Raw genomic sequence first — 27,320 nt, 5'->3', positions numbered from 1 at the left:
TGCCAGCTATTTCCCTGCCTGGCAATAGTTACCTCCAGCCCTGCTGAGCTCATCTAGTAATACAGGAAGGTATTTTTTAAAAACCATACTGCACATATTTACTCTAGAACAGTGGTTCTTAACCTTTTTGAACGAATCGCTCCCTTGAGCCAATGAGGAAGTTGTCACCACCCCCTCCCCCAACATAACCTCTCAATCACAACATAGTAAATAATTCTTCAATTTATGCAACCACTTTTTTGTTTTCTTTAAAATTGTTATCAGGACATATCAATGCAAATAATTTATTTCCAGTCTTTTTCCTATATCTCAACTGTTTGAAAAATTTTGGTGCCACCCGTCACTTTATTCCCAAACTTTGTGATACATGTATTTCATTATTATCTTATTTATTCAAGACACTTAAATGTAATGACCACTGAAAAGAAAATTCAATTGCAAGAAAGTGAAATGCCTGAAAAGAAAAACAGTAACATTTAATGATTGAATTACAAGTGAAATTTAAGACACAAAAAGAAATATAAAAAGGGTAGAGGCTGCTGTGCGACACGCATGAAGATAAGCAATGTGTACTCACATATGTACGGTGTTCTGTACTGAAGCTAGCTGGAGGAACATTTGAAAAAACAATTCAATCCACTAATAGCGAGCAATTGGATGTTTTTGTACGACAGATATGCAGCGATTCACTGTATGAAAAAGTCTCAAAGGTGTCCCCAAAACTTCTTGCTCCATCGCCCCCATGTTGCCCCTTTTGTTCCTTCGCCCCTGCGTCGCCCCTTTTTGTTCCATCACCCCCCTGAAAAATGAAATCGCCCCCTGGGGGGCGATATCGCCCAGGTTAAGAACCACTGCTCTAGAAGACCTAGTCTACCCCCTGCCCAAGGCACTGGTCCACCCCCTGCCCAAGGCACCCCTGCCTAAGACCTGGACTAGAAGCTAGGTCCCTTCTAGCTCTGTGATTTTATGAATTTTATTTGGCATAAGTGCTTGTAATATGAGGAGACCACACTTGTTCCATATTCAGCTTTTCAGTTACAGACTCAACTCATAATGTATTTTAAAATACCAATTTATTTAGATATAAATGTGATGTGAAGGCCACATTTAACTTTTGGGTGTGTACCTAGGGCTGAATTCCAATAAAATTGTTTTAACTGAATTAATTAAATATAACTAATGTTATTTATTGCATACTTTTTTAATTTTCCCATTTTGCTGCATTTAATATTACAAATGTTGGCAAGTCTCACAGACCATATCTGTGATTTGGGTGCATAGCATACAGCCCTGCTGGGGCTTCAAATGGTAGGTTTCTGCTTTCAGACTCTTTTTGCATTCTCTCCCAGGTGGGAGTGAAGTCTGCCTAGAGAAGGTAAATGTGAAAGATAAAAAGTTACAATTTCAGCGAAGGATAATTCAGGAGCACTGCGCCCTTCCTCCCTGAGATAGCAACTAATTTGGTAATCAGTGTGAATACAGACATACTCTCAAGTCTATGAAATTATTGACAGAAGTTCCTTTATTAGTTGTCATAGAAGCTCACTGATCCTCGACCAACTTTTGTACTTAGAAAATAGATTTTTTAAAAACATTTCTATACATTTCTTTCCTTATGAGTGCTGTTGAACCTATTACCTAAACTCTGTGTAAGAATTGCTTGGTTATGATTGAAAACAGATGTTTATTTCATCCTGTTTGTATTTCAAGGCAGTGTACGGCAAAAGAGAATGTCTTAAACTGATTTAGAATAGGCTTGAGATAAACAAGAAATAGGTACAGCTTATCAGTTGTCAAAAAGATTGCTAACTTGATAACCAGTGACTTTCTTTAGAAAAATTGTTCTGTAAACGATTTCTTTTGATTTGTACTTTGAGTCTGTGGAAACCATGTTTGTTTCTTAGAAAGTTTTGAAGGCAGCCTTGTTTCTGGATTGGAGGATGCAGGTTCATGGCCACATATAGTGGTGGAAACTCACTGAGTGACTTTGAATCAGTTACTACTTCTGCCTCACAGAGATGCTATTTTAGACCAGAAATTAGAAGAGGAGTGCTTTTCATACTTCACTGAGCTCCTGGAAGAAAGATGGGGTGTAAATCTAATAAATAGTCATTCTTATCTATGAATACGTAATAATAACAACAACCTTTTTTCTAGTATTCTGAGATAGAAATTGAATATAACTTATTGAAATCACTGACCTACTCTTTATATTTTTTTCATTTAGTGTCCCTGGGCTAACAGAATTTAATGCTTCCCCCGAAAAAAGAAGATGGCTATTTTTTTCTTTAAATCTGGGCAATGTATAATATACCTCCTGTAACACAATCTTTTTGGTAAACTCAAATAGCTTAACAAAACTATGCAGTTTATATTTACCTTTTCTAAAAAAAACTAAACATACAATATAAGCACATTAGTCTCTCCAAAAATAAATAGATTCCTTTAAAAAAAAAACACCATCTTTTCATGCATGGCTCTTAACCAGGCTAGCTGAAAACAGCCACAGTAAGAAAACCTTGCATTTCAAATAAATCTTTCATCTAATAACAGGTACATGTTATGCAAAAACATATATAACTTGAAGATTTTGAGCAGAATGCAGAATTCATTTTTTAAGCTCAATACTGTACAATAATGCTATTTATTTAAACATACACTACAGTGTACAGCAATGGTAGGATTCAGATATGTGAACAACCAGTTCTCTGTGTGGATGCCGCTTCTGGAAGTCCATTCTGGGCGTGGGCAACCAAAAATTAGTTACCAGTTCTGCTGAAATGGTGCAAACCAGCTGAATCCCACTACTGGTGTACAGTAATACTGTACACCAGGGGTGTCAAATTCAATTTCATTGAGGGCCGCATCAGCATTGCAGTTGCCCTTGGTGGGCTGGGTGGGTGTGGCCAGGATGGGTGCGGCCTACTGGGTGGCCATGGAGGGAGTGGGTGTGGCCTACTGGGTGGGCATGGCCAGCTTTACATTGTTCACGTCAATGGTGCCTGTGGGGGCCTGGGCTGGAATGGGACAGATCTGAGGGTCTCTGGCAGAAGGGGGTGGGACCAGGGCAAGTGCCAAGGCATGGTCCACTGGAGGAGCCTCACTGTTCCTCTCAGGCCATGTGGAAGGGGGCTGGATGGTGGTACGGACTGCCTGGAGCCCTGGGCAGCAGAGGTCAAATGCCCAGCCTGGCTCTCGAGCACCCATGGCACCAAGTCCAGCCCCACTTCCCCAAGGGGGCATCCAGCTGCACTTACCTCCTCCTCAAGGCTGCTGCTGCTGTACTTGCTCTCCTTAGCCAGGTTGTTCATGATGGGTACCAGGGCAAAGTCAGAGGGAGACTGAATGCGTTTCAGCATAGATGGCCACCACAAAATTGTACATTGGCTCCCGGCTGGCCGGCCTGGGCCAGGGCCAAGGCAGTGGGGGCCATTCCCTCACTGTTTCCAGGATGGCTTTGCGGGCCACATGAAACCACTTTGCGGGCCACATTCGGCCCCAGGGCCTTGTGTTTGACATGTCTGCTGTACACAAATTATATACAAATATCACAGGTTGCAGGAAACATTTTCTCAGGAGAACATTTCTTGGCTGTCTCACTCACAAACATTATTTCTTCCATATCCAAAATCCATAAAAAAACCAGTAAGTTTGCTATCTAGTAACTGAAGACAACTTCACTGCATTCTAATGAAGAGTGAATTGTTCAGTAAATAGTTTGTTGCTTACGAACAAGTGTTGATTGAGCGTATTTATATTTGTTTTTATTCAGACAGAAAAGCCATTACTTGTTAACTTAGATTACTGACTCATAAAGAGCATTGTAACTGACAGTAAGAATTCAAGAGGTTAAGAATTTTAATATGAAGGAAATAACAGAGAGAGTATTTAAAATAAACCTTGGGTGTTGAACATAAATACATTATTAAAAGATCAACAATTACCCAGTGTTTTTAAGAAACAGCAGGGACAACTTAGTTTATAAAGATTAATTCATTGGGGAAGGCAAAGGGAGAGACACTTTTAAATCCCGTGTTGAAAAGGTTGGATCGCATCTCACATATGAAGTGTGACTCTTGAGGGACATTTGCTCCAATCCTCTGAAAGCTTACTAAGGAGTAAATCCCCTTGAAACCTGCTCTCGTGTGGCTGCATTCAGGCTCAGAGACCGAACCTGGCAAGTAGTCGCAATGTCATCCAGAGCTGGAATTTGAAGCCAATTGGAGTATATTTGTAATGGAGAAAGATTTAGCATTGGGTAAGAGAAATGCAAACGCTTATTGCTTGGAGATCCTCACACAATAGCAGATTAGGTTGATGTAAAGGTAATCTACAAGAATAAAAATTAATAATGTATTTTATATAAAATCAGATGATAGATAAAGGGAACTTGTTTGCTGTTGGCAGCGATGAATTGTTTCAAGAGAAATTTCTGCTTTTTGTCTTATGTTTTAGGAATAAAAAATGTTTTAGCTAACTTACATCTGTCAGTACACGTCTAAATTCAGAATACTTGAAAGTAATAAACTAACAATAGCTTTTCATATCATAATTTTATTACATTTAAACCTTATCTTGAGAATAAAATAATAACAATAATAAACAAAAATAAGCAGCATTAAATGACCCAAAATCAGGTAAACACATACTACAATGGCAGTAATTAAAAACATTTAATCAAAATCCAGATTAAAACAGAATTGCACAGAAAAATAGTTTTATGGGCTAAGTAGACTGAAATTTCATAGCCAGCAGGAGGCTATCAATAAAAGGATGTATTTGCATGGCCCAGGTGTCGTGAGGATCCCATGTGAGATTAAGGATTGTAAAATACTGAACTTAGGTATATCTATGCTAGAGATAGGTGAATATCATCTTTCCTGACCTAACTTTTTTTCATATCATTTTGTGAATTCCACACAAAAAAGTCTGCATATTGGGGCAGAGTTTTTCGTACTATAACTGTAGAATGTCCTATGCACTTTCCCAGAGAGCGTACATTTTGCTTTTCTTTTAACATAGGTATTCTTGTATTTTTCTCCCCAAAGATGCACATTTGTATATATTTTTGAATTATGAACTTATCAAAATGGATGTTTTTAGTGCACAAATTTTATTATACAATTGGAAAGTTCTAATTGGATAGTATAAATAAAAGGGCTATATTTTAAGGCAGGGGTTCAAAATGTGTCATCCGGAAACTGTGCCCACCCCATTGCCGGCAATGGCAAAACTGTCCCGATACGTTGCGCGACGTTATGTGATGTCGTGAGTTTGACATGTCTGTTTTAAGGGAAGTCACAATTGTGGCCATAGCAGGGTCTATTCCAAAGAAAGCCTTTTGCTGGATTTGTAGCAAGTGTGTATAACTTTCCTTTTCCCAAGCATAAATACTTGGACTTGTCCTCAAAATATAGCTGGTTAAGAGATTAATTTCTGGAGGATTCTTGCTATTTTGTGGATCAATTAATGTGGATAAAAGCAGAGCTGTTGATATATAATGGCTTGTTTAGATTTTTTTGTCTGACTACTTTCTGTGTAAATACATTTAAAACTGTATTAAAGTTTGAAGTTGGTAATACAGTTAGTTACAAATCTGAAAGGATAAAATTCTTCAGTGGAGTATACATTTTCTTATACATGTCTAGGAGAGTTGAAATGGCACAGTAAGTAAACAGATTTTCTCTCTCTAGATAAGATGTTTTAGTTTCTTTAGGACTATCTTTTTAAATTATAGATCTGTTCAATATATTATGCGGAATTGTATGGTTGGAAAGTATCTCAAAAGCTCACTAGTAATGTAAAAACTCTGTTTATCATGGCTCTCTTATGGCAAAATCTCCAAATAGTACTTAGTCTTTGAAATTCTCAGTATGGCCTTGTTAAGCTAATTTATAATATACTATCCATATTATTGTTTCACTGAATTACTAACACTTCTTCTTAGCCTTTTTCAGAATGGACAGAAGAATTCAACCTGCAGTTTCTTTTGGCAATTAAAGATTCCAAGATAACTCTTGCTGTTGCAGAATTTGCCTTTGTAGCTTGTAGAATTCATATGTTGTGACACTGAAGTAGGCTATGCACAAGTACGGAGTTTTTTATAAAGCATTTTTATCACATATGTCACAATGTATTTTGTGTTACATATTGACTTTTTAAAAAAATGAAATCTAGGTCAGTGATCTATAGTAAATTTTGACTTCATGTATCATCACACTGAGACCCAGTTTGATGCAGTGGTTTAAGACAGGTGTCCCCAAACCTGTAGGCTGTGGCCCACTACCGGGCTATGGCCTGCTTGCCACTGGGCTGTGGGACAGGCTGGCTAGTGCATGCATGCAGGTGCGGGTGTGCACTCACCCCCAGTCATGCTAGTGCTGCCACTAGAAAATGAAAACAGGGCTCCATGTGGCGAAAATGGGGAGCGTTAGCGCCTGCGTGACAAAAACAGGGTGGTGCTAGCGAGTGTCATGCGGTGCTAGCATCGCCCCATTTACATCACACATGCTTACAGCCCCGTTTGTGTGTGCGCGCATGCATGTAAAATGATTTACCCTCTCTTTCCCTCCGGTCTGCCAACCGAGAAAGGTTGGAGACCTCTGGTTTAAGAGATCAGGCTAGAAATTGGGAGACTATGAGTTCTAGTCCTAGCCAGCTTGGTGACCTTGGGCCAGTCACTTTCTCTCAACCCTAGGAAGAGGCAATGGCAATCCACTTCTGAAAAAACCTGCCAATGATTGAATAGAAGAAAACAAAATCAACACCAAGTTGAAGAAGCCAAAGGGGTGTATCTACATTGAATGCTACTTTATGCTGCTTGCTAGAACTACTATTATGAAGGAATAATTGTTGTCTTACTGGGTGTTTAAGAGTTAAAACTACTTATAAGTACTTCTCAAATTATGATTGCAGTTGTGACCAGGATTGCCATCGCTAAGCAATGTGATTATAAAGCATGATATCACATGATCCCATCACTTAGCAGTGGCAATCCAGGCACTCCTGGTTGTAGTCACAACCCAAGATGTGTGGGTTCTTAAGTGGGAAGTGGAAGGAGTCTTAGTAAGTGGCTACCATAGGAGGGTGGGGGAGGCCCAGTGCAAGTCATGAGCTCTCAGTCAGGCTATTACGTAGACCCAACTTAATATTATAATAAGAATTAATAGGAAGTTGGATGAATCCTGCTTAGAGCTACTTAAGAATCAGATTCTGAATAGAGCTGGAAGGGACCTTGAAGGTCTTATAATCCAGCCCCTTTCTCAAGCAGGAGATCCTATACCATTTCAGACTAGTGATTGTCCAGTCGCTTCTTAGAAACTTCCAGTGATGAAGCACCCACAACATCTGAAGGCAAAATGTTCCATTAGTTAATTGTCCTTGCTATTAGGAAGTTTCTCCTTAATGCTTCTCTCCTTGATTAGTTTCCGTTATTTCTTGTCCTGCCCTCTGGTGCTTTGGAAAATAAATCGACACCTTTCTCTTTGTGGCAGTTTCTCATATCCTGGAATACTGCTATCATGTCACCCCTAATCCTTCTTTTCTCTAGATTAGCCAAGCCCAAATCCTGCAACCGTTTTTCATATGTTTTAGTCTCCAGGCCTATAATCATCTTAATTTGTACTTTGTACTTTTTCCAAAGTCTCAACATCTTTTTTGTAATGTGGTGAGCAAAACTGGATGCAGTATTCTAGGTGTGGTCTTACTAAGGCTTTATAAAGTGGTACTAATACTTCACATGATTTTGATTCTATGCCTCTGTTTATATACAAACAAGGATTGTATTAGCTTTTTTGGCTGCTGCCATGCACACTGCTGGCTCATAGTTAAGTGATCGTCCACTAGGACTCCAAGGTTCCTCTCACAGTTACTGTTTTTGAGCCAGGTTTCACCTAATCTGTACTTGTACCTTTGGTTTTTCCTGCCCAGGTGTAAAACCTTGCTTTTCTCCACATTAAATTTCATTTGTTGTGTAGGGCCATTGTTCATGTCTGTTAAGATCTTTTTGGATGTTGAGCTTGTCTTCTGGGGTGTTAACTATTCCTGCCAGCTTAGTGTCTTCTGCAAATCTGATGAGTCCCCCTTCTTGCTTTCAGACCTGGTATATTCTTCATGTGGGTAGAAGCTTTCATTCACTAAATCTTCAGTCCTTTAGTTTCGCCTTTGAATGGGCCAGACAGTAAGAACTTGTTTGGTTAAATAAAAATGCACTTCCCCATGTAAGCCAGAATCCAGTTCAAAAGGAAACTGGGACATATTTTGATGTACACTCTGTTTGTACTGATCTAGAAAATATTTAGATTTATATCCTGATAGGTTGGTCTGAGACAGAATAAGTGGCGCACAATCACAGAGTGGGCTTCCATAACTACAAACAGACGAGAATCTGGATTTCCTTAGTCCTGTGTCTTAACCACTATACTACATACAGTAGTTCCATCTGCTGCATACATCTGGCAAACTGATTTGATCATTTGAACCAGAATCATAAAGCTGGAAAGGAACCTTTAGGCCACTTCCTGACTTGCTTGCCTGAAAGCATCCCAGTCACATGGCTGTCAAGTTGTGACATGAGTCACATAACTTAAATCTACTAGCCCATGCTCTGTACTCTGGAATATAAAAACAACTTTCCACTTTTATGTCACATCCTTTAAAGTACAGTTAACCATTCATTTAGTGACCATTTGAAGTTACAATGGTGCTGAAAAAAGTGACATGACCGGTTTTCACACTTATGACTGTTGCAGCATCCCCATGGTCACATGATCAAAATTTGGATGCTTGGCAGCTGACGTGTATTCATGATGGTTACAGTGTCCCAGGGACATGTGATCATTTGCTTCTGATAAACAAAGTCAATGGGGAAGTCAGATTCACTTAGCAACCATGTCACTAACTTAATAACTGCAGTGATTCACTTATCAACTGTGGCAAGAAAAGTTGTAAAATGGAGCAAAACTCATTTAAGCCACCCTGACCCAGTGGTTAGAATGCAGTATTGCAGGCAAACTCTGCCCACAGCCAGGAGTTCAATCCTGACCGGCTCCAGGTTGACTCAGCCTTCCATCCTTCTGTGGTCAGTAAATTGAGGACCCAGATTGTTGGATCCAATATAAATGTAATACAACATTGTCATAGAGGGCTGTAAAAAGAACTATGAAGCAGTATATAAATCTAAGTGTTGTTGCTATTACAACTGTCTTGCTTAGCAATGGAAATTTTGGGCTGAGTTGTGGTTGTAAGAAAAGGATTACCTGTATTTGAAGAATGTATCATATTTTCCTTCTCAGTTGTCTTTTCTTATAGCTCAGCAGACCAGACCAGTTCCTTCAATCTTTCTTCACAGGTCTTAATTTTTATTTTTCTGATCATCCTTGTTGCTCTTCTCTGAATCTATTGCAGTTTGCTTGAATTATCAGTGTGTTCCCAGAACTGGACATAATATGTGAGATGGATTTTGGCCAAAGCAAGATAAAATGGATAGTTAATTTCCATGATTTGGAAATTAGTTATATTGATGGAACCGAAACATGGTTTGTTATACAGCACTGTCACATTCCTGGCCCATATTCAGTGTATTACTTTCCCAAGATCTTTTTCAGAAGTGTCAGGCGTTTCCATTGGTTTCTGTATAATGGATTGTGGTGGACTTAAGTGTATGTTTAATATTTTTTCATAAGTGGAGATTTTCTCTCTTGCTTCTCAAAATGTTAATTACTAGTAAATGACAAGTGTCATCAGGTTTCTGACATTTACTATAACTTACTAAATTTTTAAAGTATCTCAAGAAGGTCCTAAATGGCTAGTCTAATAATGGCCTCATTTGCAACAGATGAATTAATTATCCAAGTAATGAAAGAAAATGGTTTTAAAAGCCAAACAAATAGTTTCACTTTGAATTGTGTGAGAATTTGGATAATGACAATGATTGATTCTTATGCTAGGTGTTTGGATTTAATAACTAAATAAAAAATGGGGCAGTTTAAGGACTTAGGATCACGGGTCATGTTTTATAAGGGCTTGCTAGGGGATTGCTCAGCTCCCCAACAAGAATGACTGTTAGTCTGACCAGGGTTTTTCTACCATTAGGAAAGACTGAGCCAAGAGACAGAAGGGGGAAAAAGTGGAAGTAAGAAAGATCTCAGTGAGAGAGCATTTGTAATGGTGTTATGGGTAAACCATCCCTATGTACTGTAACCTTACTTTGACAGAGTTGCAGTGAGGGAGGGAAGTAGTTGGCTTTAAATATTTTGATTGTCAAAAAATGGAAGCTGTATTTGATGTTAGGTCCCTCTGCTGGCAGGATCACCAGCAGTTTAGGAATAACTTTTTATCTTATATCAGTCATCTCAGAGACTTTTGAAAACTTTAGCTCCATCGTCAGTGTCTGTAAAAACCTTTCACTCCAAAATAATCCCTTTGGCCCAGTCTTTTTTAAAGCTATAAAACAGATAGTAAGTCAGTAGGTAAGAGTATTCTTTCTTGATAGTTCCAATGATACATTGGAACTATGTATTCTGAATGGAAAAATTGGAACATAACTCAGGCTATATTCCTTTATGTAGATAAGGATTGCCAGCCTTTAGATTAGATACCACTGAGCATTTGTACTCTTAGCCTTGTTATTGATCCATTCCTTGTAAATGAATGTTGCATTGGCTTATGTAAATTTGCAGTATCTTTACATCTGAATAAAAGATGTTCCAACAATCAAAGGCTTTATCTTTTTATTCTTTCAAACTCAACTGAAAATTGGGAAATAAATTAGAAAGGGACTTGGGATTTAGTCCGTATGTTTGTCTGGCTGCAGGATAACATGGAAGACAGAACAGAATAGGCTACGTTGTAAGTTTCAGGAGAAACCAGCAGAAGAAATAAGGAGTTGGAAAATGAGTTGGATCAGACCAGGAGCAGCAGAAAAAAATAAATCTGAAAATTTTACCCCAGTGCATCACTATAAAAGAGGCAACAACTTGGAATATTGGTGGTCCTTTTCTTTTTCCTTTTCCTTTTCCTTTCCTTTCCTTTCCTCCCCTTTCCCCTTCCACCTTTCAATTTCATTCAGAACAGAGAATACCGCTCTGTGCTTCCTTGTGCATACATTCCTGCAAGTATATCACTGGTGGTAAAGAGTTTGGGGAGGAATTCCAGAAGTCATGCTTTGCATGCTTAATCTACTTTGTTTTAAAAAATGAAATATAGGTACTATTTGTAAGATTTAAAAAACTAACAGATCTTAAAGAGTGGCCAGCTGCTTGTTTTGTCAGTGTTTTAAATGGTTATAGTGAGCTTTTTGCTTCCATATGCACTTAGCAGATGGCTATCTCCATTGATCTTTGACACTGAGCCTTTAACTGTAAATATTAGTGACTAATGACTTCTGTACTTCCTGGGTATATTCAAGCATTAATATTATGTTAATCTCAAGGCAGGTTTTTTGGGAAAAAAGACACTGTCCACATGTAGATTCATTATTTTTCAACTTGCTCTATCCTTGCTTGATACCCACCTTAGCCCCCCCCCTGTCATAAAAAAATGGAATGGAACTTTGCAGGCATTAAGAAAGGTTGTTTGACATTTGAGTATCTACATCAAATGGAATCCACTCTTTTCTGTTTCAGCTTACCAAAGATCTCTCTCTCTCTCTCTCTCTCTCTCTCTCTCTCTCTCTCTCTCTCTCTCTCTCTCTCTGTGTGTGTGTGTGTGTGTGTGTGTGTGTAATAGTGATATAGTTGCTTCTTGGAATCTAGAATCATTGTATAGAGGGATTGGAAGAGTTTGTGGAAATAATCTAACCCACCATCCTACATGGTATAGGACCCCACTAGTATAGCATCCCCAACAGATGGACATTTAGTCTCTGTTTCCAGCAAAGAAGCATTCATCTCCTTCCAAAGCAGTCTACTACATTCTTAAACAACTTTTATTGCTAGGAATTTTTACCAACCAAAATCTAGATATTACAATCTACTTCCTTGATTTTTTTTTTTTTTTTGTTCAGTCTTTTGGAACAATTCTACCCTGTCATCTATGTGTCAGCTCTTCTATGCATAGAAGAAGACATCGTTACTGATATGGTGGCTATTGTGGTTACTAATTTATGGTCACATTCTTCAAAGACAACCTTTCAAACATTACAGTATTTTGTGCCATTCGTAAATCCTGATCTGAATTGAAACCAAAGGCAAATGTTTTTTAAAGGCTTATTTAGCCTTTTGCCATTTAATTCGTTTTTTAAGTTCTTAAACTTATACATTTTCTTTTGTTGAAAAATGAAGATAAACTCACCAGATGGATTTTCAAATTTGTCATTTTTAAGAAAACAATTTCCAGGAATGATTAAGAAAACAATTTCCAGGCATGATTAGAAGCAAGGTTAGCAAATTTAGCATTCTTTAAAATGCTTTGCCACAGTTGTAAGCTTGATGATTGATCCCTTTATCTCCTGGCATTCAAACCAACAGGGAACTGTGGTCTTCTTGCAAGGAGCAGCATCCAGAGCAATATGTGGCCAATCTCCCATACTCTCCTTGTTTCTATGTACTCACCAGTTCTTCAGTCTTTGTCATGGCATTGTCTTTACTCTTGATGGAAATGTCTTTAGCTCATCATGCTCCATCAGAAGTCTAGGACACCTTTTGGTATGCCTCCTCAACTTTTCTCTAGTTAGATCCCCAAATATACTGGTCAAATATAAGGGTTCAGTTGTCTGGAACCATCTAATTGAGGTATAATCCATTATAGGACTGGATCAGTTTATTCCTCTTCTCTTTCTTATCCTATGAGCTATGAGGGCCGTGTTCTTTTGTGGTGGAAAGAAATGAAGAAAAACATATATGTCCAAACACAACTATTTATGAACATGTTGTTAAAACTACTGACTAACTCCATCTAACAGCCCATATTCAGAAATATATGAGCTGCAATAGGCCAAAATATATTACTAACACAGACATCCCAATAGAATGCAGATATATATTTTATTATATTTTTAATGCCCACTTTTTCTGATTCTCATGTGAATCCAAAGATTTTTTTTAAAAAAATGTTTCAGATATAAAGGCTATAATTAAACACTTATTTTGGATTAGAGATTTGGTAATGAGTGTGTATATCAGGTTGATAATCTTTTCTTATTGATAATACTATTTTCCCTTAACTGCTATCTTTTCTAATGCACTAAATATGCTAACAACATATTGCCAAATTGTTGGATGATTGATGGTATGTTAGTAATAAAATATGGAAGATGTTGCTGCACATCCTGCATGGAATGACAAAATATATGTGATTGCTTAACTTCTTGACATATGTATTTATTTCATAATTGTTGCCTGAATTCCTCTGTGAGCAAGAGGAACTGATACTGTACAAACAGATGCAGATTTATTTTTTTTAGCAAATTGAGATCTTTTAATATCTTTTGTTTCAAGGTGCTAGAAGTGGACTCAATTCATGTGCAGGTGGTATGCACATGCAATACCCATGGGAGGAATTTTGGCAACTTTCTGCAAATCTGAAATAGTTAATAACAGAAGCAATAACAATGTAAGTTATTATAAACTAACACTGATTTTTACGCACATGTAATAATAAAATCGCCATGCTTTTTGAGAGTTGTTAAGTTCTTAGAAGGAAGCAGCCTTCTAAGTAGTTGGTACATATTTATTTTAAAGTTCTCTGTAAGATACACAATTTTGATAGAGAGATGACATTCTGTGAAGGAAGTCTCATAAACATCCATGGCCAGGATTGATAACGCTTACTATTGGTCTTTACAAATGAACTATTTTTTCTGCTTGACCTTCCAGCTCTCTGAGGTTTTGTTGGAATGAAACCTAGCTTTAATTAAATCATCAAAGCATTTTTAAACCATTTTTCTCAACATCTTAACTTTTTGCAACCTATATGCACAACACATTCAATTTGGAATTGGCTGTATTTAACGGGGGGAACAGATATGTTCATATACTCCAAAATTAAATGAACTGGTTTGTTATGTTAACTGTGCAACAGTTTTAATCCCAAATAGAACTAGTTTTGCTTGGAGTTAAACTAGCTGCCCAGTTGATCAACTCCCGTCATCTTTTTCAAACTCCTAATCACAGTTATTATCCCTCATGACATCTGCAGCTGAGTATTCTTTTGTTATTAGTCAACCCTGGGGAACCCCTTTGATTATTAGGTTCTCAGGAGATGAAGTGATGAAGAAGAACCTGCAATGCCAGTTGAGACAGGTAAAGAGTGAATCTGATCAAGCGTGGTATGAGCTCATATAATGTCCTACACCATGGCAATAAAAATGGCAAACAAGTTTACTTATCTACTCTTACTGGGTCAATGTGTTGACATGCAGTGCTCTTGTTCAATGCTCAACATTCATTGCTGTGGAACATTGATAGGAAGTCATCAACAGGAACTGCTATCTGGCTGTGAGGCCAATTAGTGCAACATTTTGCTGATAAACTTGCTCAGATTTGCTAGAATCTTCACTTTTCAAAGCAGAATTGGATGTGGTTCCTAGAGCAATGTCTTGTTCTCAGGTTCTTCAGGGAGCCAGGAGAATGTGATGGGTTGGATCCAGGTAACAATCAAGGAAAGGGAGTGTTCTCACCAGCCTTGAAAGAGGTAGTGGTGGTGATCTTCTCTTCAAGAAACCATTTGTGGACCTGATAGTTTTGGAAAACTAACACCCAGTCTCCAACCTTTCCATTTCTGACATATTAACGATAGAGTGTCTTGTGCCAACTGATATAAAAGAGAAATATATGCAAAACCAAGTTTCTAAGATCTTGTTACCATGTTGTAAACTTTCTGATAAAAGCCAGGAATTGTGTGAGCAATTAGCTAGAGAGCACTTTGATTTTGGAAAGTTCAAAGAGCCTATAACTTGCATTGTAACTTGAACCATAGCAATCTGCTGTCAGGAGAAGGGCAGAGCCACAAGAGTTGTCTGTAACAGTCTAGTATTTATGTGCCAGAGAATTTCACAATCCAATCCAAATATCAAGTTTAGAATTCAAATGCACCCTAAAGAGTAAGAGCAACAGATCTAGAGGCAGGGAGTTGTTTACAGCAGAGGGGAACATGTGAACACTGTTTGATTTATCCTGAAATGTTGGTATGGTTTGATTAGAGACATTGCTGCCTTCTCCTCTCAAGGAGACAAACCAATTGCTTTTGCTTGGCCCATGATACTTAGCTGTTAGTATGTTCTTGGTGCTCTGCCAGAATCTGGCCTCTCGTTATCCAAATTGGGTCTCACCTGCTCAATAGATGGCAAATACACTGTCTTCTACTGGTCATCTGGATTTTTGCAGTGTAGATATATTATACTAACTGCAGTTATGATATAATACAGCAGAAAGGATTATCGACGAATCCTAAAGTGACTCTCACCTACCCACCCCAAATACATTTCTACATATTTGTAAATGTCTCAAGAAAACTTAAGGACTTCTCCTACAGGAATGCAAGTGGGAGACATCCTTACTTATACCCAGTTTATATTCTCAAATATGTTAAGAAGGACAGCCTGCCATTGTAGAAACAAGGACTGGGCAAAGGCCATAGACAACAAGGCCCAAACAGACTCCAACCTATGTTTTTTGCCTTTTGAAGTCTCCGGAGGAGAAACAAATCTCTAGAAAATATCAGAAAGCAAAAATTTTAGTCCTTGTTAAGAATGTCAATGGATTTGTTTATAATATGTTATTAAGGTTTAAAGGGAGTTAAGGGTTAAGTATGATTTTAATTGTTGTATAAATTGTTAAATTTAATTAGATTATGTTTAATATGCTTGTAATACCCTGTATTTGGCTCTGGGAAGTGGGGGGGTAGGGGGTAGGGATGGGTGGGTTATTTTGTTAATTATTAATAAAACTTTTTAAATTAAAAATAAATAAATAAAAAGAATGTCTTATAGATCATTTGCCTAGTCTTTAATAGTATTTGAGAATAACATAAAACTGAGCAATTTTTATATGGGAGCAGGTCATACAGGGCAATGGTGGGCAACATATATGCTGTCAACTTTGAAAAATGAGTGTGGCTGTAGCCATTTTCCCTACTTATTTTCAGTTGACACATAGCATGGAGGGAGGGGGGTTTACCAAGTGCTTCACTAGACTAAACAGATTTTCTCCCGTGGGAACCAAGTCATTGGCTGCTCTCGGGACTGCAGGCTGGGCGTTTCATGGAAAGCCTGCCAAGAAGATGTATTGGGGAATGTAGTAGCTTGCATAGCTTTAGGGTAGGATTTCTTAACTTTGTATTGGAGATTGTTATGTGTCTATTCAGACTTGGTTTCACTTTTGATGTGCTGATACTTTGTATCAATAAACATGTTCTTTGAGGAACTTGCAAGCCTCGGAGTTCTGCTTTATTTGACTCTGTCTGTCAGAACCAAGACATTAAACTAAGTCTCCTAAAAACTTTCATTTTTCCGGGTGCTGGGCCCCAGCCACCTACACACTCACTTTTGGGAGAGTGGTAAAGACTTGGTAAAGACTCAAGATGGAGGAGAAAGTTGAAACTGTTGCTAGCAGCAATGGGACTCAGGCTGTCGGAGCGCAGGCTGGCGCTCCAGCCATCAAGGAGACATCACTGGCAGGAGCTCGGCTGAAAACCAGGTTGATCCAAACTGGCACCACAGGAAGGAACTACAGCTTTAGTGGATCTCTTCCAAGCCGAGGCTGCTCCTTAGTGCAGGGGCACTCATGTAACTACTGGAGAGGAGCTTTTATTGCTGCCGTCCCAGGGTTCTTCATCTGCAGATGGCAAGAAAGGAAAGGGCTCAATGGGATGGGATGACTCCAGAGAGTGGAGATTTCAGTCAGCAGTCCATAGCCCCTTGCTTGAACAGCTGAAGGAGAAGTTTGGCCAGCTGGAGGTAAAAGATACGATTCCTGTTGCCCAGGAGGTGGGTGCCGTGGGGAGAAATGCCAAAAATTACCCATCTCTCTGTTCAGCTGGGTGATGGGGAAAAGTATACATGGGCTGCAGGGTGGCAAACTGTAATTTAGAGCTTTAGAATAGGAGTCAAATGCTTTATACCTAAATATTCACTCTATCTAGTTCATTAAATTGTTATGATAAGATGACCAACTTTTTTACAATGAAAAGGAGGACACAAATAAATTGAAGAAAAAAATATCGTAAAAGCTGGCTTGGCCCATGGAAGGTCAACCACCCGCTGCACCCCGCCCGCAGCCACCCTGCCAGGACCGCTGCCCTGCCGTGTAGAGCGGGCTATGTGGCTCCCAAAGCACCAGCCATGCCGGTTCTGGCCCTGGGGGGCAGCCCGCCGTCGACACACCCCGCCTGCAGCAGCCCCGCCAGCATCACCGCCCACCCTGCACAGACCTGTGTAGAGAGGGCCCCCGCAGCTCCCACAGTATGAGGGGCAGCTGGCTGCTGCTGCCCCTCACACCCCCACCCGCAGCACCCCAGCCATCCCTACCTCTTGCGCCCACAGCCATTATTGCCCTAGCAGAGCCAAAGATCAAAAGAAACTTTTGGCGTGCTCAGCAGCAATTACTATTGGCTTTCAAAAGCCAATAGGGGGAGTAGCACAGCTCATGCAAAAGTTGAAAAAAAACATAAAAAAAAGGTGCCGGAATGCCGTGCTGAGCATTCTATGAGAAAAAAAAGCCCTGCAGATTAGTCTTCAAATATCAAAAAGGAGGACATGTAGGAGGACACTTTTTGAGGGAAGACAAAACTTACAAAAGGAGGACTGTCCTCCCTAAAGGAGGACGGTTGGTCACCTTAGTTATGACCATCTATCAACCAGAGCTCTCATGGGTAGTGTAAAAGTCAAAATAAGCAAATCATTAAGTGAAGAACTAATCAAATATCTGAAGAAAATATTGTACTTCATGCAGTTAGTATCAGGCGGGAATCTCATGAGTTTGAAGAAACACTTCTAGTGTATTGGAATAACAACTTATTTGGTTTAAAACTATGCCACCAACAACAGAACTTTTATTTCAGTCACGGACCAATATAAAATTACATCTTTTTCAGTAATCATACTGAAACTTATTAAAAGAATTAAAATTACTAATGTAATACTATAAACTTAAAATACTAAGATCTCTCTATAAAAATTCTTAATAACAATACTGAGACTATGGACTAAATGGGGAGCAGGACTCTTAATAAAAATAAAAAAACTCTACGATCTCTCTCACATTTACTGTTTTTGAGCCAGGTTTCACCTAATCTGTACTTGAACCTTTGGTTTTTCCTGACTAGGTGTAAAATCTTGCTTTTCTCCATATTAAATGTCATGATGTTGATAGGGCCCATTGTTCAAATCTGTTAAGATCTTTTTGGATGCTGAGCTTGTCTTCTGGGGTGTTGGCTATTCCTGCCAGCTTAGTGTCATCTGCAAATTTGATGAGTTCCCCTTCTATTCCTTCATCTAAGTCATTAATGAAGATATTGAAGAGTCCAGAGTTTAAGACAGAACCTTGTGGTACTCCACTGCTTCCTTCCTTCCATGTAGGACTTCTCGTTGAGTATGGTTTGTCAGCCAATTACAAATCCATCTGGTGGTGATGCTATCTATCCCACATTTTTCTCATTTACCAAGGTTGTGGTCTACTTTGTTGAAGTCTAGGTATATTATGTCCACAGTATTTCGCTGGTCTACTAATTTAGTCACTTTGTTAAAGAATGAAATAAGATTGGTTTGACATGATCTGTTTTTAACAAAACTGTGTTGGCTACTAGTTGTAGCTTTATTTGTTTGTAGATGTTTACAGATGTTTTATTATTATTTTTTCCAGTATCTTCCCAGATATTGATGTTATGCTGATTGGTCTGTAGTTTCCTGGATCTGTCCCCCTCCATTTTTTGAAGATTAGAATCACATCAGCTCTTTTTCAATCCTCATGTAATTCCACGGTGTTCCAGGATTTTTGAAAGATATGGTGCAATGGTTCTGAGATAACATTTGCCAGCTCCTTCAGAACTCTGGGATGTAATCCATCAGATCCCAGTGATTTATGTTCATCAAGATCAGACAAATGTTCTCTTACCATTTTCTTGCTTATTTTAATTTTTATTTCTAGTCTGTCTTTTACAGATGTGTTTGGACTGTAGTTTCTTTTACAGTTATGTAGTTTGGACTATAATTTCTTTTTGTGTGAAGACTGATACAAAGAATGAGTTAAGTAGCTCTGCTTTCTCTCTGCTGCCTGTTACTTCCTTGCCATCTTCTCTCTTAGTGGACCAACTGTTTCCTTGACTTTTTTCTTGTTATTTATATTTTGAAATAAACTTTTTTTTAATTATCTTTGACTTTTGTTGCAAGTCTTTGTTCATTCTGAGCCTTTGCTTTCCTGACTTTGTCTTTGCAGATTGTGTCTATTTGTTGATATTCTGCCTTAGTTAGGTGCCCCTCTTTCCATTTTTTGTACTTGTCCTTTTTGTCCGTCAGTTTATAAAAGAGATCTTTGTGCAACCATGCTGGTTTCTTCATGGATTTCTTGTTTTTCTTTTTTAGTGGTATTGTGTTGGTTTGGGCTTTTATGATAATATTTTTCAGTTTCCCATGCTTCTTGAGTTGTTTTCCCCTTTAGGATTTTTATCCATGGTTTTTTTCTTAGGTTTGTTAAAATCAGCTCTTTTAAAGTGTAAGATACTAGTTTCATTATATTCCATTGCTTATGTTTGCATTATGTTTAATTCCACTATGATGTGGTCACTCTCACCCAAGGTTCCAGCAACTTCAACTCCTTCTACCACTTCTCTACTAGTAAGAATTAGGTCCAGTATAGCTTTTCCTCTAGTTCCCTCCTCTACCTTTTGGTTGACAAAGTTGTCAGCTTGGTTGGTTAGGAATCTATTCAATCTCTCACTTCCTGCAGAATTTATCTCCCAGTTGATACACAGAGGTGTGTGGTTGTTCCTATCTTTTTTGAAATTGACAATGATTTCATTTGTTTTTCTTATGTTTTAAACAAGGCTGTTTTTATTACACCAGTTCACCAAACCCTCTACCTTCTTGTGATAAGCACCCTCATTGTCATCTTGTTGCTGTATCATCTGCATACTTCACAATATGGTTGGTGGCAAACCTTGCATAATAGCCATGGGTCAACAGGGTGAACAACAGAGTTAGGACATGCCCTGAGGAGAATCTATGCTCAAGAAAATGGTGTTAGAAATACTAGTCTCAGTTTCCACATATTGGGGCCTATCAGTAAGAAAATCAAGAATCCATTTGTATGAAAGGCCCAGTTTGTCCACTAAACACTGAGGAATGATCGTATTAAATGCTGAATTAAAACAGCATCTGCACATGAGTATTTCTTTCCTTTAAGTGCGCCAAACTGAGATGAAGAACAGAAGAAATAGCATCCTTTGTAAAGCAATTTGGATGGTAAGCAAACTGGAGTAGGTCAAATGCTGGAGGGGGACTGGATACAATAATGGCCTTTATCAACCTTTCAAAACATTTCATAATAATGGATGTAAGTGCAACAGGACAGTAATCATTAAGACCCATAATCATAGACTTTTTTTGGCACTGGCAAAATAATGGTAGACTTAAAACATGATGGGACCATTACCTACTGCAATGAAAGATTGAAAATATCTGTAAGAATAGAAGCCAACTTGTCTGCACATTCTCTAAGAACATGCCCAGGGATATTATCTGGGCCTGCTGTTTTCTGAATGTTAACTGTCTGCCTTATCCTCCAGATAGAGGTAACATCAAAACTAAGCATCCTAAGTCAGGATGGGGCACAGCTTTCCTCCCAGGGATGATATTTGATGCTCAAATCTTCCAAAAAATGTGTTCAGCTCATTTAAAAAGTCTGTGTCACCCTTACAACATGATAGAGACACCTTATAGTCTATAATGGCCTGGATGCCTTGCCACATATGCCTGGTGTATAGGATCCTGAAAAAAGTTCTGAATTTTCTGACAATAGGTTTGCTTAGCTGTTTTTATGGTGCTTTTCAAATTGGCTCTGGTGTTCTAAGTGCCAGCATATCGTTGGATTTAAAAGCCACATTCCGTGCTTTCAACATCTTGCGAATTTAAATTCCTAATCAGATTTTTTTTTGCTGTGTTGTGCAATATTTCTCCTTACAGCTGTAAGTTTGTATTTTAATAAATCACAATATTTTTATTGATATGTCTTGGAAGGATCACTTAATAAAATAGTGATTTTGTTTCAAATTTGATCCTTAAGATTCTCTGATTAATAATATGCATTTCATTCTCATTTTTTTTTTTTTTTTGCATGACCATCACATATGATAGAATGTTCTTTCTGGTTTTTGATATTTGTAGTATTTATTACTATAAGATTTATCTATTTTGGCAATTGCTGTCAGAACTGTATACCATCTGTAAACATTCTGTACTGCTTTTCTCTCAAAGATAACTTGGATTAAATTTTACAGACTTATTTGACAGTTATTGGGAATTGGAGGAATTGTGACTCTCAACACATCTGGAAGATGTCTGGTTGCAGAGGCATAGAATAAAATCTATAAAATCTGTTCATTAAAATAGCAGTATTTCTCCATAATCCCATTCATACATGTGTATGACACAACAAAGCTCACATTAAAGAGCAGCCCAATATATCACATTGATGCAATTGTGCTTTTGTCATTTGTCCCCCTTGCTAAAATAGCTGGTTGTCATTCTACCTGGAAATTCTGGGAGCTTTCTATTCTCTATTCCCACAATTACTTCACGGTACTTCTTTCAAAGGATTTGTATAGTCCAACTGTTTATGACTCACAGCCAGCAGGGAAACAGTCACAAGAATGTAACTGCATAGTTGTTATAGTCCTCCAGGGTCCTTTGGGCAACAACAGAGAAACCATAATGCAAAGGTTTACTGCAAGTTAGGTAATAGAGTAGAAGCCTTGGTTGTTTCTAGCAGTCAAGAGTTGCAGCTTTAAGTGCATAGACTCAGGGATCTTCTTACTTACACAGAATTCCTACGTGATAGATCAGATCAGAAAGTCAATTCCAGAATTACACTGTATCATCAGAAGTAACTTAAGTAATATATAACATTTTTCCAAAGAAATAATCATGTAAATATGCCCAGAGGAATCCACCAATTCAGAACTTTTGTCAAAATGATGAAAGTGTTGTGCCATCACAGTTCAATTTTGTAGATCTGAATAGAACTTGACCATGAGTACCATTTCAATGAAATGAAAAAAATGTGCTCTACAGTATATCTTCTAGTCAGACATATGGAATTCTATTTAACCAACACATTTCTTTTACATTTGTCACTCTGGTTCAGGCTACTCACATATAATGGGAGGGGGATGCAATCTTAGAATAATCTTGACAAATCTATTTTTATGCTGCATGTCTTTAGATGTAGTATATTTTCTACAGTTCTAATTTCAAACTCTTTATTTACCTGCTAACCATACTATTCAGTGTGGATTATGGATTAAGAAAAAAAATGCAAAATCTTCTGATCTAGAGTTCAAAAATTTTAGGAAACATTTTAGGACATATACTCACACTTTCATCTACCTTCGCCTCCACTATCTTTCCCAGCAGGATTAGTTCAAACTGTCCTCTCTGTCCCTTACTGAAAGGGGTCTTACAGTTCACTGGAGCGCAACCATCAGATACAGTACTGGAGCTGTGGCTGTGCAACTTCTAACATACATTTACAGACTGACTGAAGCAACATAGGTTTGGTAGGAGCTAGTTCTCTCCCAGGGCTACATCAAAACCATTTGGTTATAGGGGCAGAAGCATTGTGGGAGCAGGACAAAGTATCAAAAGGTATCAAAAGTATCAGTGTTTTTTCTCCCCATTTCTGTAGGTAGAGGCAAACTGGCTCCCTTCCCTCCCAATTTTGTTAGATTGTAAACCTATTATCTGAAACTGGGATATTTTTTGAGTCATTTGATTCTGGCAGCCTTTAAAGCAGCGGTTCTCAACCTATGGGTCACTACCCCATTTGGGGTCGATCGACCATTTCATGGGGGTCGCCAAGCAAGGCTGTCCACCATTTTTTCCCCTTTTCCAACGGGTGCCTTACCTCCCTTGGGCTGGGCCAGCTGGTGGCCCAGCCGGTGGTCGGCCTGCTCCATCTCTGCTGCTTGCCAGCTACGCCTCGGCTGGCGCAGGGGGTGGCAGCACGCATGCGCGGTGCTCCCAGGCAGGGAAAGTCCTCGACTTACGACCGGTTGGGTAATCCTCAACTTATGACCGGTTTAGTCCTCGACCTACGACCGGTTTAGTCCTAGACTTACGACTGGTTGGGGGTCGCGGCATTAAAAAGGTTGAGAACCACTGCTTTAAAGAGAAAGAGGACACTTGTCAAATTACATAGACAAAGAGAAGCCCTAGTTAAGTTTTGCCTCTCCACCCAAATAAAGTCCTACTTAGGGATAGGGAAAAGGCTCGAAATTGGGAGACTGTGACTTTTAGTTCCACCTTAGGCTGGGTGGCTTTGGGCCAATCTCTCTCCCTCTCTCTCCCTCAGCCCAACCTACCTCACAGGGTTGTTATAGGGAAAATAGGAGGAAGGTGTAATAGATATGTTCGCTACTTGAGTTATTGATAAAAAATAATTCAGGTGGAATAAAAATAAAGTTATATGGACTTGAATTAAGATTCTTGAATCATATGTCTTAAAATGTGCACAGTGGAATGAAGAGACACATGTGTTTACCAAACTAAGTAATTGGGATAACCTACACAGAAATCATGTCTATTGGTTTAATCTCACTTTTTCAGGGAGATAAATTGGCTATGTCTTATTACTGCAACTGATTGTACCACTGTACCTTTTATAAAATCAGGTGTTTATATATTTTTTAATATATTCATGGCTATATATTTTCTTCTAAGTACATTTTAAGATGAGGAAGTTTTCTGCACATTCTTCATTCAGTTCTTAGAAGCCTGTTTTGGGATTTTAGTTTACCAATAGCTATGAATATTCCAATAATAGCTTAGCATTTGCCACAGTATCCATTGGTTCACAAAGAGTAAAGTCTGTCATTGGTTTTGCCTGAGAAAGACCAATGCCAGCTGTCATATTGCTTTAGCATTGGGTTACATTTAAACATAGCACTTCAGTTTATTTTTAAAGGCTGGGTGTATAGATTACTCTTGGTGTATATTTTGTCTGCTTCTACACTCTATTTTAAAACTTAAGCATAGTTACTGTCATGTGTAAAATGTATTTATCTATTTTGCATGAGTTCAGGGCATAAAGAGTGTATCTGAACAGTATACAACTTTCCGTGTTGCCCGAATTATACTGTACATGTTTGTTTGATTCAAGTATATGGTTATATTTATAAAAGTTAAGAGAGTCAGATTAGTTTCAAGGCTGTATAAAGTTTATTCTGAATAATAATTATATATAGTTTGCATCCCTTAAGATAAACTTGATAATTTTTCAGTGCCTTTAACAGGACATTGATTAGAGTCTAAATAACAGACTGACAAGTTCTCTGGAAAATTGGTTGAATGTAAGAACTGCACAAATTTATGCACAAAACTGTTATCATTTACTTTCTAGCTTTTCAAACAGAAATCACTCCTTTTTCCTTCTGACTAATATTGAAGAAAATTGCTTAGTTTCCATTTGAATGCAAATTAATTGAATGCAAGGAGAGAAGCAACTTAGAACTAATAGTCAGAGTAATCAACCAATAGAATAGTTTGCTTTCAGAAGTTGTAGCTATTCCATACTGGAGACTTTCAAAAAAAGACTGGACAGCCACTTGTCTGAAATGGTATAGGGTCTCCTCCTCAAGCAAGGGGTGGACTAAAAGACCTCCAAGATTCCTTTCAACTCTTATTACAGGTAGTCCTCGAGTTATGAGTGTAATGGAGCCTGCCCATTCCACTCGTAACTTGAAAACTCATAGAGTGAATCTCGTTTAAGGTACGAGATCATTTACTTGCTCATTAAAATGCACGCAGCTCTTTAAGCAAACATGTGGAATCTCAAGGTGGGGAAGGCCATGGAGGGCCTAGTGCTGGAACAGGCCCCCAAGGCCTCCCCGACCCACTAAAGTATCACATGCTTCCCCCTCCCTTCTTGCTGCGTCAGACTCATCTGGAAAAAGGTCTGTCTCCTCTCTGCCTCAGTTCCTACAGCCACCTGGATTTGAGACTGGGGAACATTTCCATGACCCCCACCCCACCCCGTGGCCCGATCCTGGCTCCAGAGGCCTTTTCCAGGCTGTTGCAGCCTGGATTTGAGGCTGGGGAATGCTTCCATGCACCCCACATGGCCCAATCCGGGCTCTGGAGGCCTTTTCCAGGATACTGCGACCTGGATTTGAGGCCATGAAATGCTTCCGCAGCCTCCCTATATGGCCTAATTGGGCCTGGAAAAGGCCTCCAAAGTCCGAATTGGGCCATGCAGGGTGCGTGGAAGCTATAAAAATTTAGAAAAACAATAGAATCGTAAACATGTGGATCTGGAATAAACAATTATTAAAATATTCAACAATACTTAATTTTGACATCAGAAATTAACACTGTTTAATTTTGTATAGACAAAGTTACCATATGGATCTGAGGTAAATTAATCAAAAAACATACTGGCAAAATTATTATCCTAAACCAAGTGATGTATTCTACCACTTAAACTTTTTCCTGACAACCTGCTTGTGGTTCTGATAGATATGATTAGTAGATCCATCCATCCTTTCATCTTTTGCAGTACACCTCATCACACTATCTAGGGTAGGGGTGTCAAATTCAATTTCATTGAGGGCCGCATCAACATTATGGCTGCCCTCAAAGAGCCAGGTGGGCGTGGCTGGATTAGCGTGGCTAGCTTGACATGGCCACCTCGATGTCGCTCACATAGACCAGGGTGAGCGCCAAAGCATCATCCACCAGAGAAGTCTTGCCGTCCCTTAAGGAGAACAAACACAGCAGTAGCAGACTTGAGGAGGAGGTATGCGTGGCTGGGCAACCAGTTGGGGAAGCAGGGCTGAGCTGGGCTGTGGGGTCCCAGTGCTCCGGGAGCTTGAGGGCCAGACTGGACAGCCCAAGTGACTGTCAACAGTAACCGCGCTCCTGTCTTCTTGCCTTTCATCCCATAGACCAGGTCCCATCTGCCACCAGGTGGATGTAAGGCCAAAAAGGGGGGCCCATGGCCTGCCCACCAGGTGGCAGATGGGACCTGGATGGTGGGATGAAATGCAGGGAGATGGGAGCATAGGGCAGATGGGCAAAGTGTTGGTGGGATCCAGATCCAGATTGCCCTCTTTGCTGTGTGGCAGGCCAAGAGAGAGGAATGTGGCACATGCTGGATGCAGAGCTGGGACCTGGCGATGCACAAGCCATCCTGTGGAGAAAGACAGCTGCACCCTATGCCCTAGGGTGCAAGGCTGATGGAAAGCAGAGAGGAGGCTGGGGGCAGACCCACCAGAAGAGGATCCGGATGCCTGGTTCGTGTTGATTGTAAGTGCCCTCCCAGAGCACCAGGACCCCACAGCCCAGCCCGGTCCTGCTTCCCCAAGAAGTTGCCCGGCCATGCTTACTTCCTTCTCAAGGCTGCTGCTGCTGTGCTCACTTTCCGTGGCCGGGCTAGGCTACCTGGGCTGGAGGAGAGAAGAGGGGTAGCAAGGCACCTGCTGGATAAGCCCCATTCAGTGGCCATGGGATGGGAGGATGAACCTCAAATGACATCCCAACTCCTGCTGAGGGCAGCTCCGGGGCTGAGCTTGGGCAGGGAAAGGAGTCCTGGCTGCCTCCTGTGGACAGGAACTCCCTGCCCTTCCCTTTTACTGGGGCCTTTGGAGGTGCAGTGGTGGGCAGGAGGCTTGTCCCATATGTGCAGCTCGAGCTGGAGGATGAGGTTGGATGGTAGAGCTGAGTGGGCAGGAGATGCAATGTGGCAATGACAATGATCAGCTAGGCTGCCTCATTGTAGCCCCACCTTCTATCTTTACTTGCCACAGCAGCTGGATCACGTTCCTCTCCCCACGCCTCTACCTCTGCTTGCCACTTAAAGGGCTAGCCTGATGGCTGCCGGTCTCAGACCTCAGGCCGCATGGGCTGCAGGCCCCCAAGGAGCAGGTTGGGTGGGACCGAGTGTGGCTTTTTGGACACCCCAGCTCATATCAGCTGAGTGTTGCTGCCAGCCAATGAGCGGCCTATGGGCTGAGCTGCTGCTGCTGCTAGGCACCATCAGCCCTCATGCTTGCCACTTCTTGTGTGCACGCCCAAGGGGAGTGCCCAGCTGGGCTGGGATGGGCGGCTGGGCTGAGGTAGTGAGGGCCGGCACCTCACCAAGGTGGTGCCATGGGCCAGATTTAAATCCACCGTG

The sequence above is a fragment of the Crotalus tigris genome, unplaced genomic scaffold, assembly GCF_016545835.1.
Source record: "Crotalus tigris isolate CLP2741 ecotype Arizona unplaced genomic scaffold, ASM1654583v1 scf7180000019380.578012, whole genome shotgun sequence".
Lineage (NCBI taxonomy): Eukaryota > Metazoa > Chordata > Lepidosauria > Squamata > Viperidae > Crotalus > Crotalus tigris.
This window is presented reverse-complemented; position numbering follows the sequence as displayed.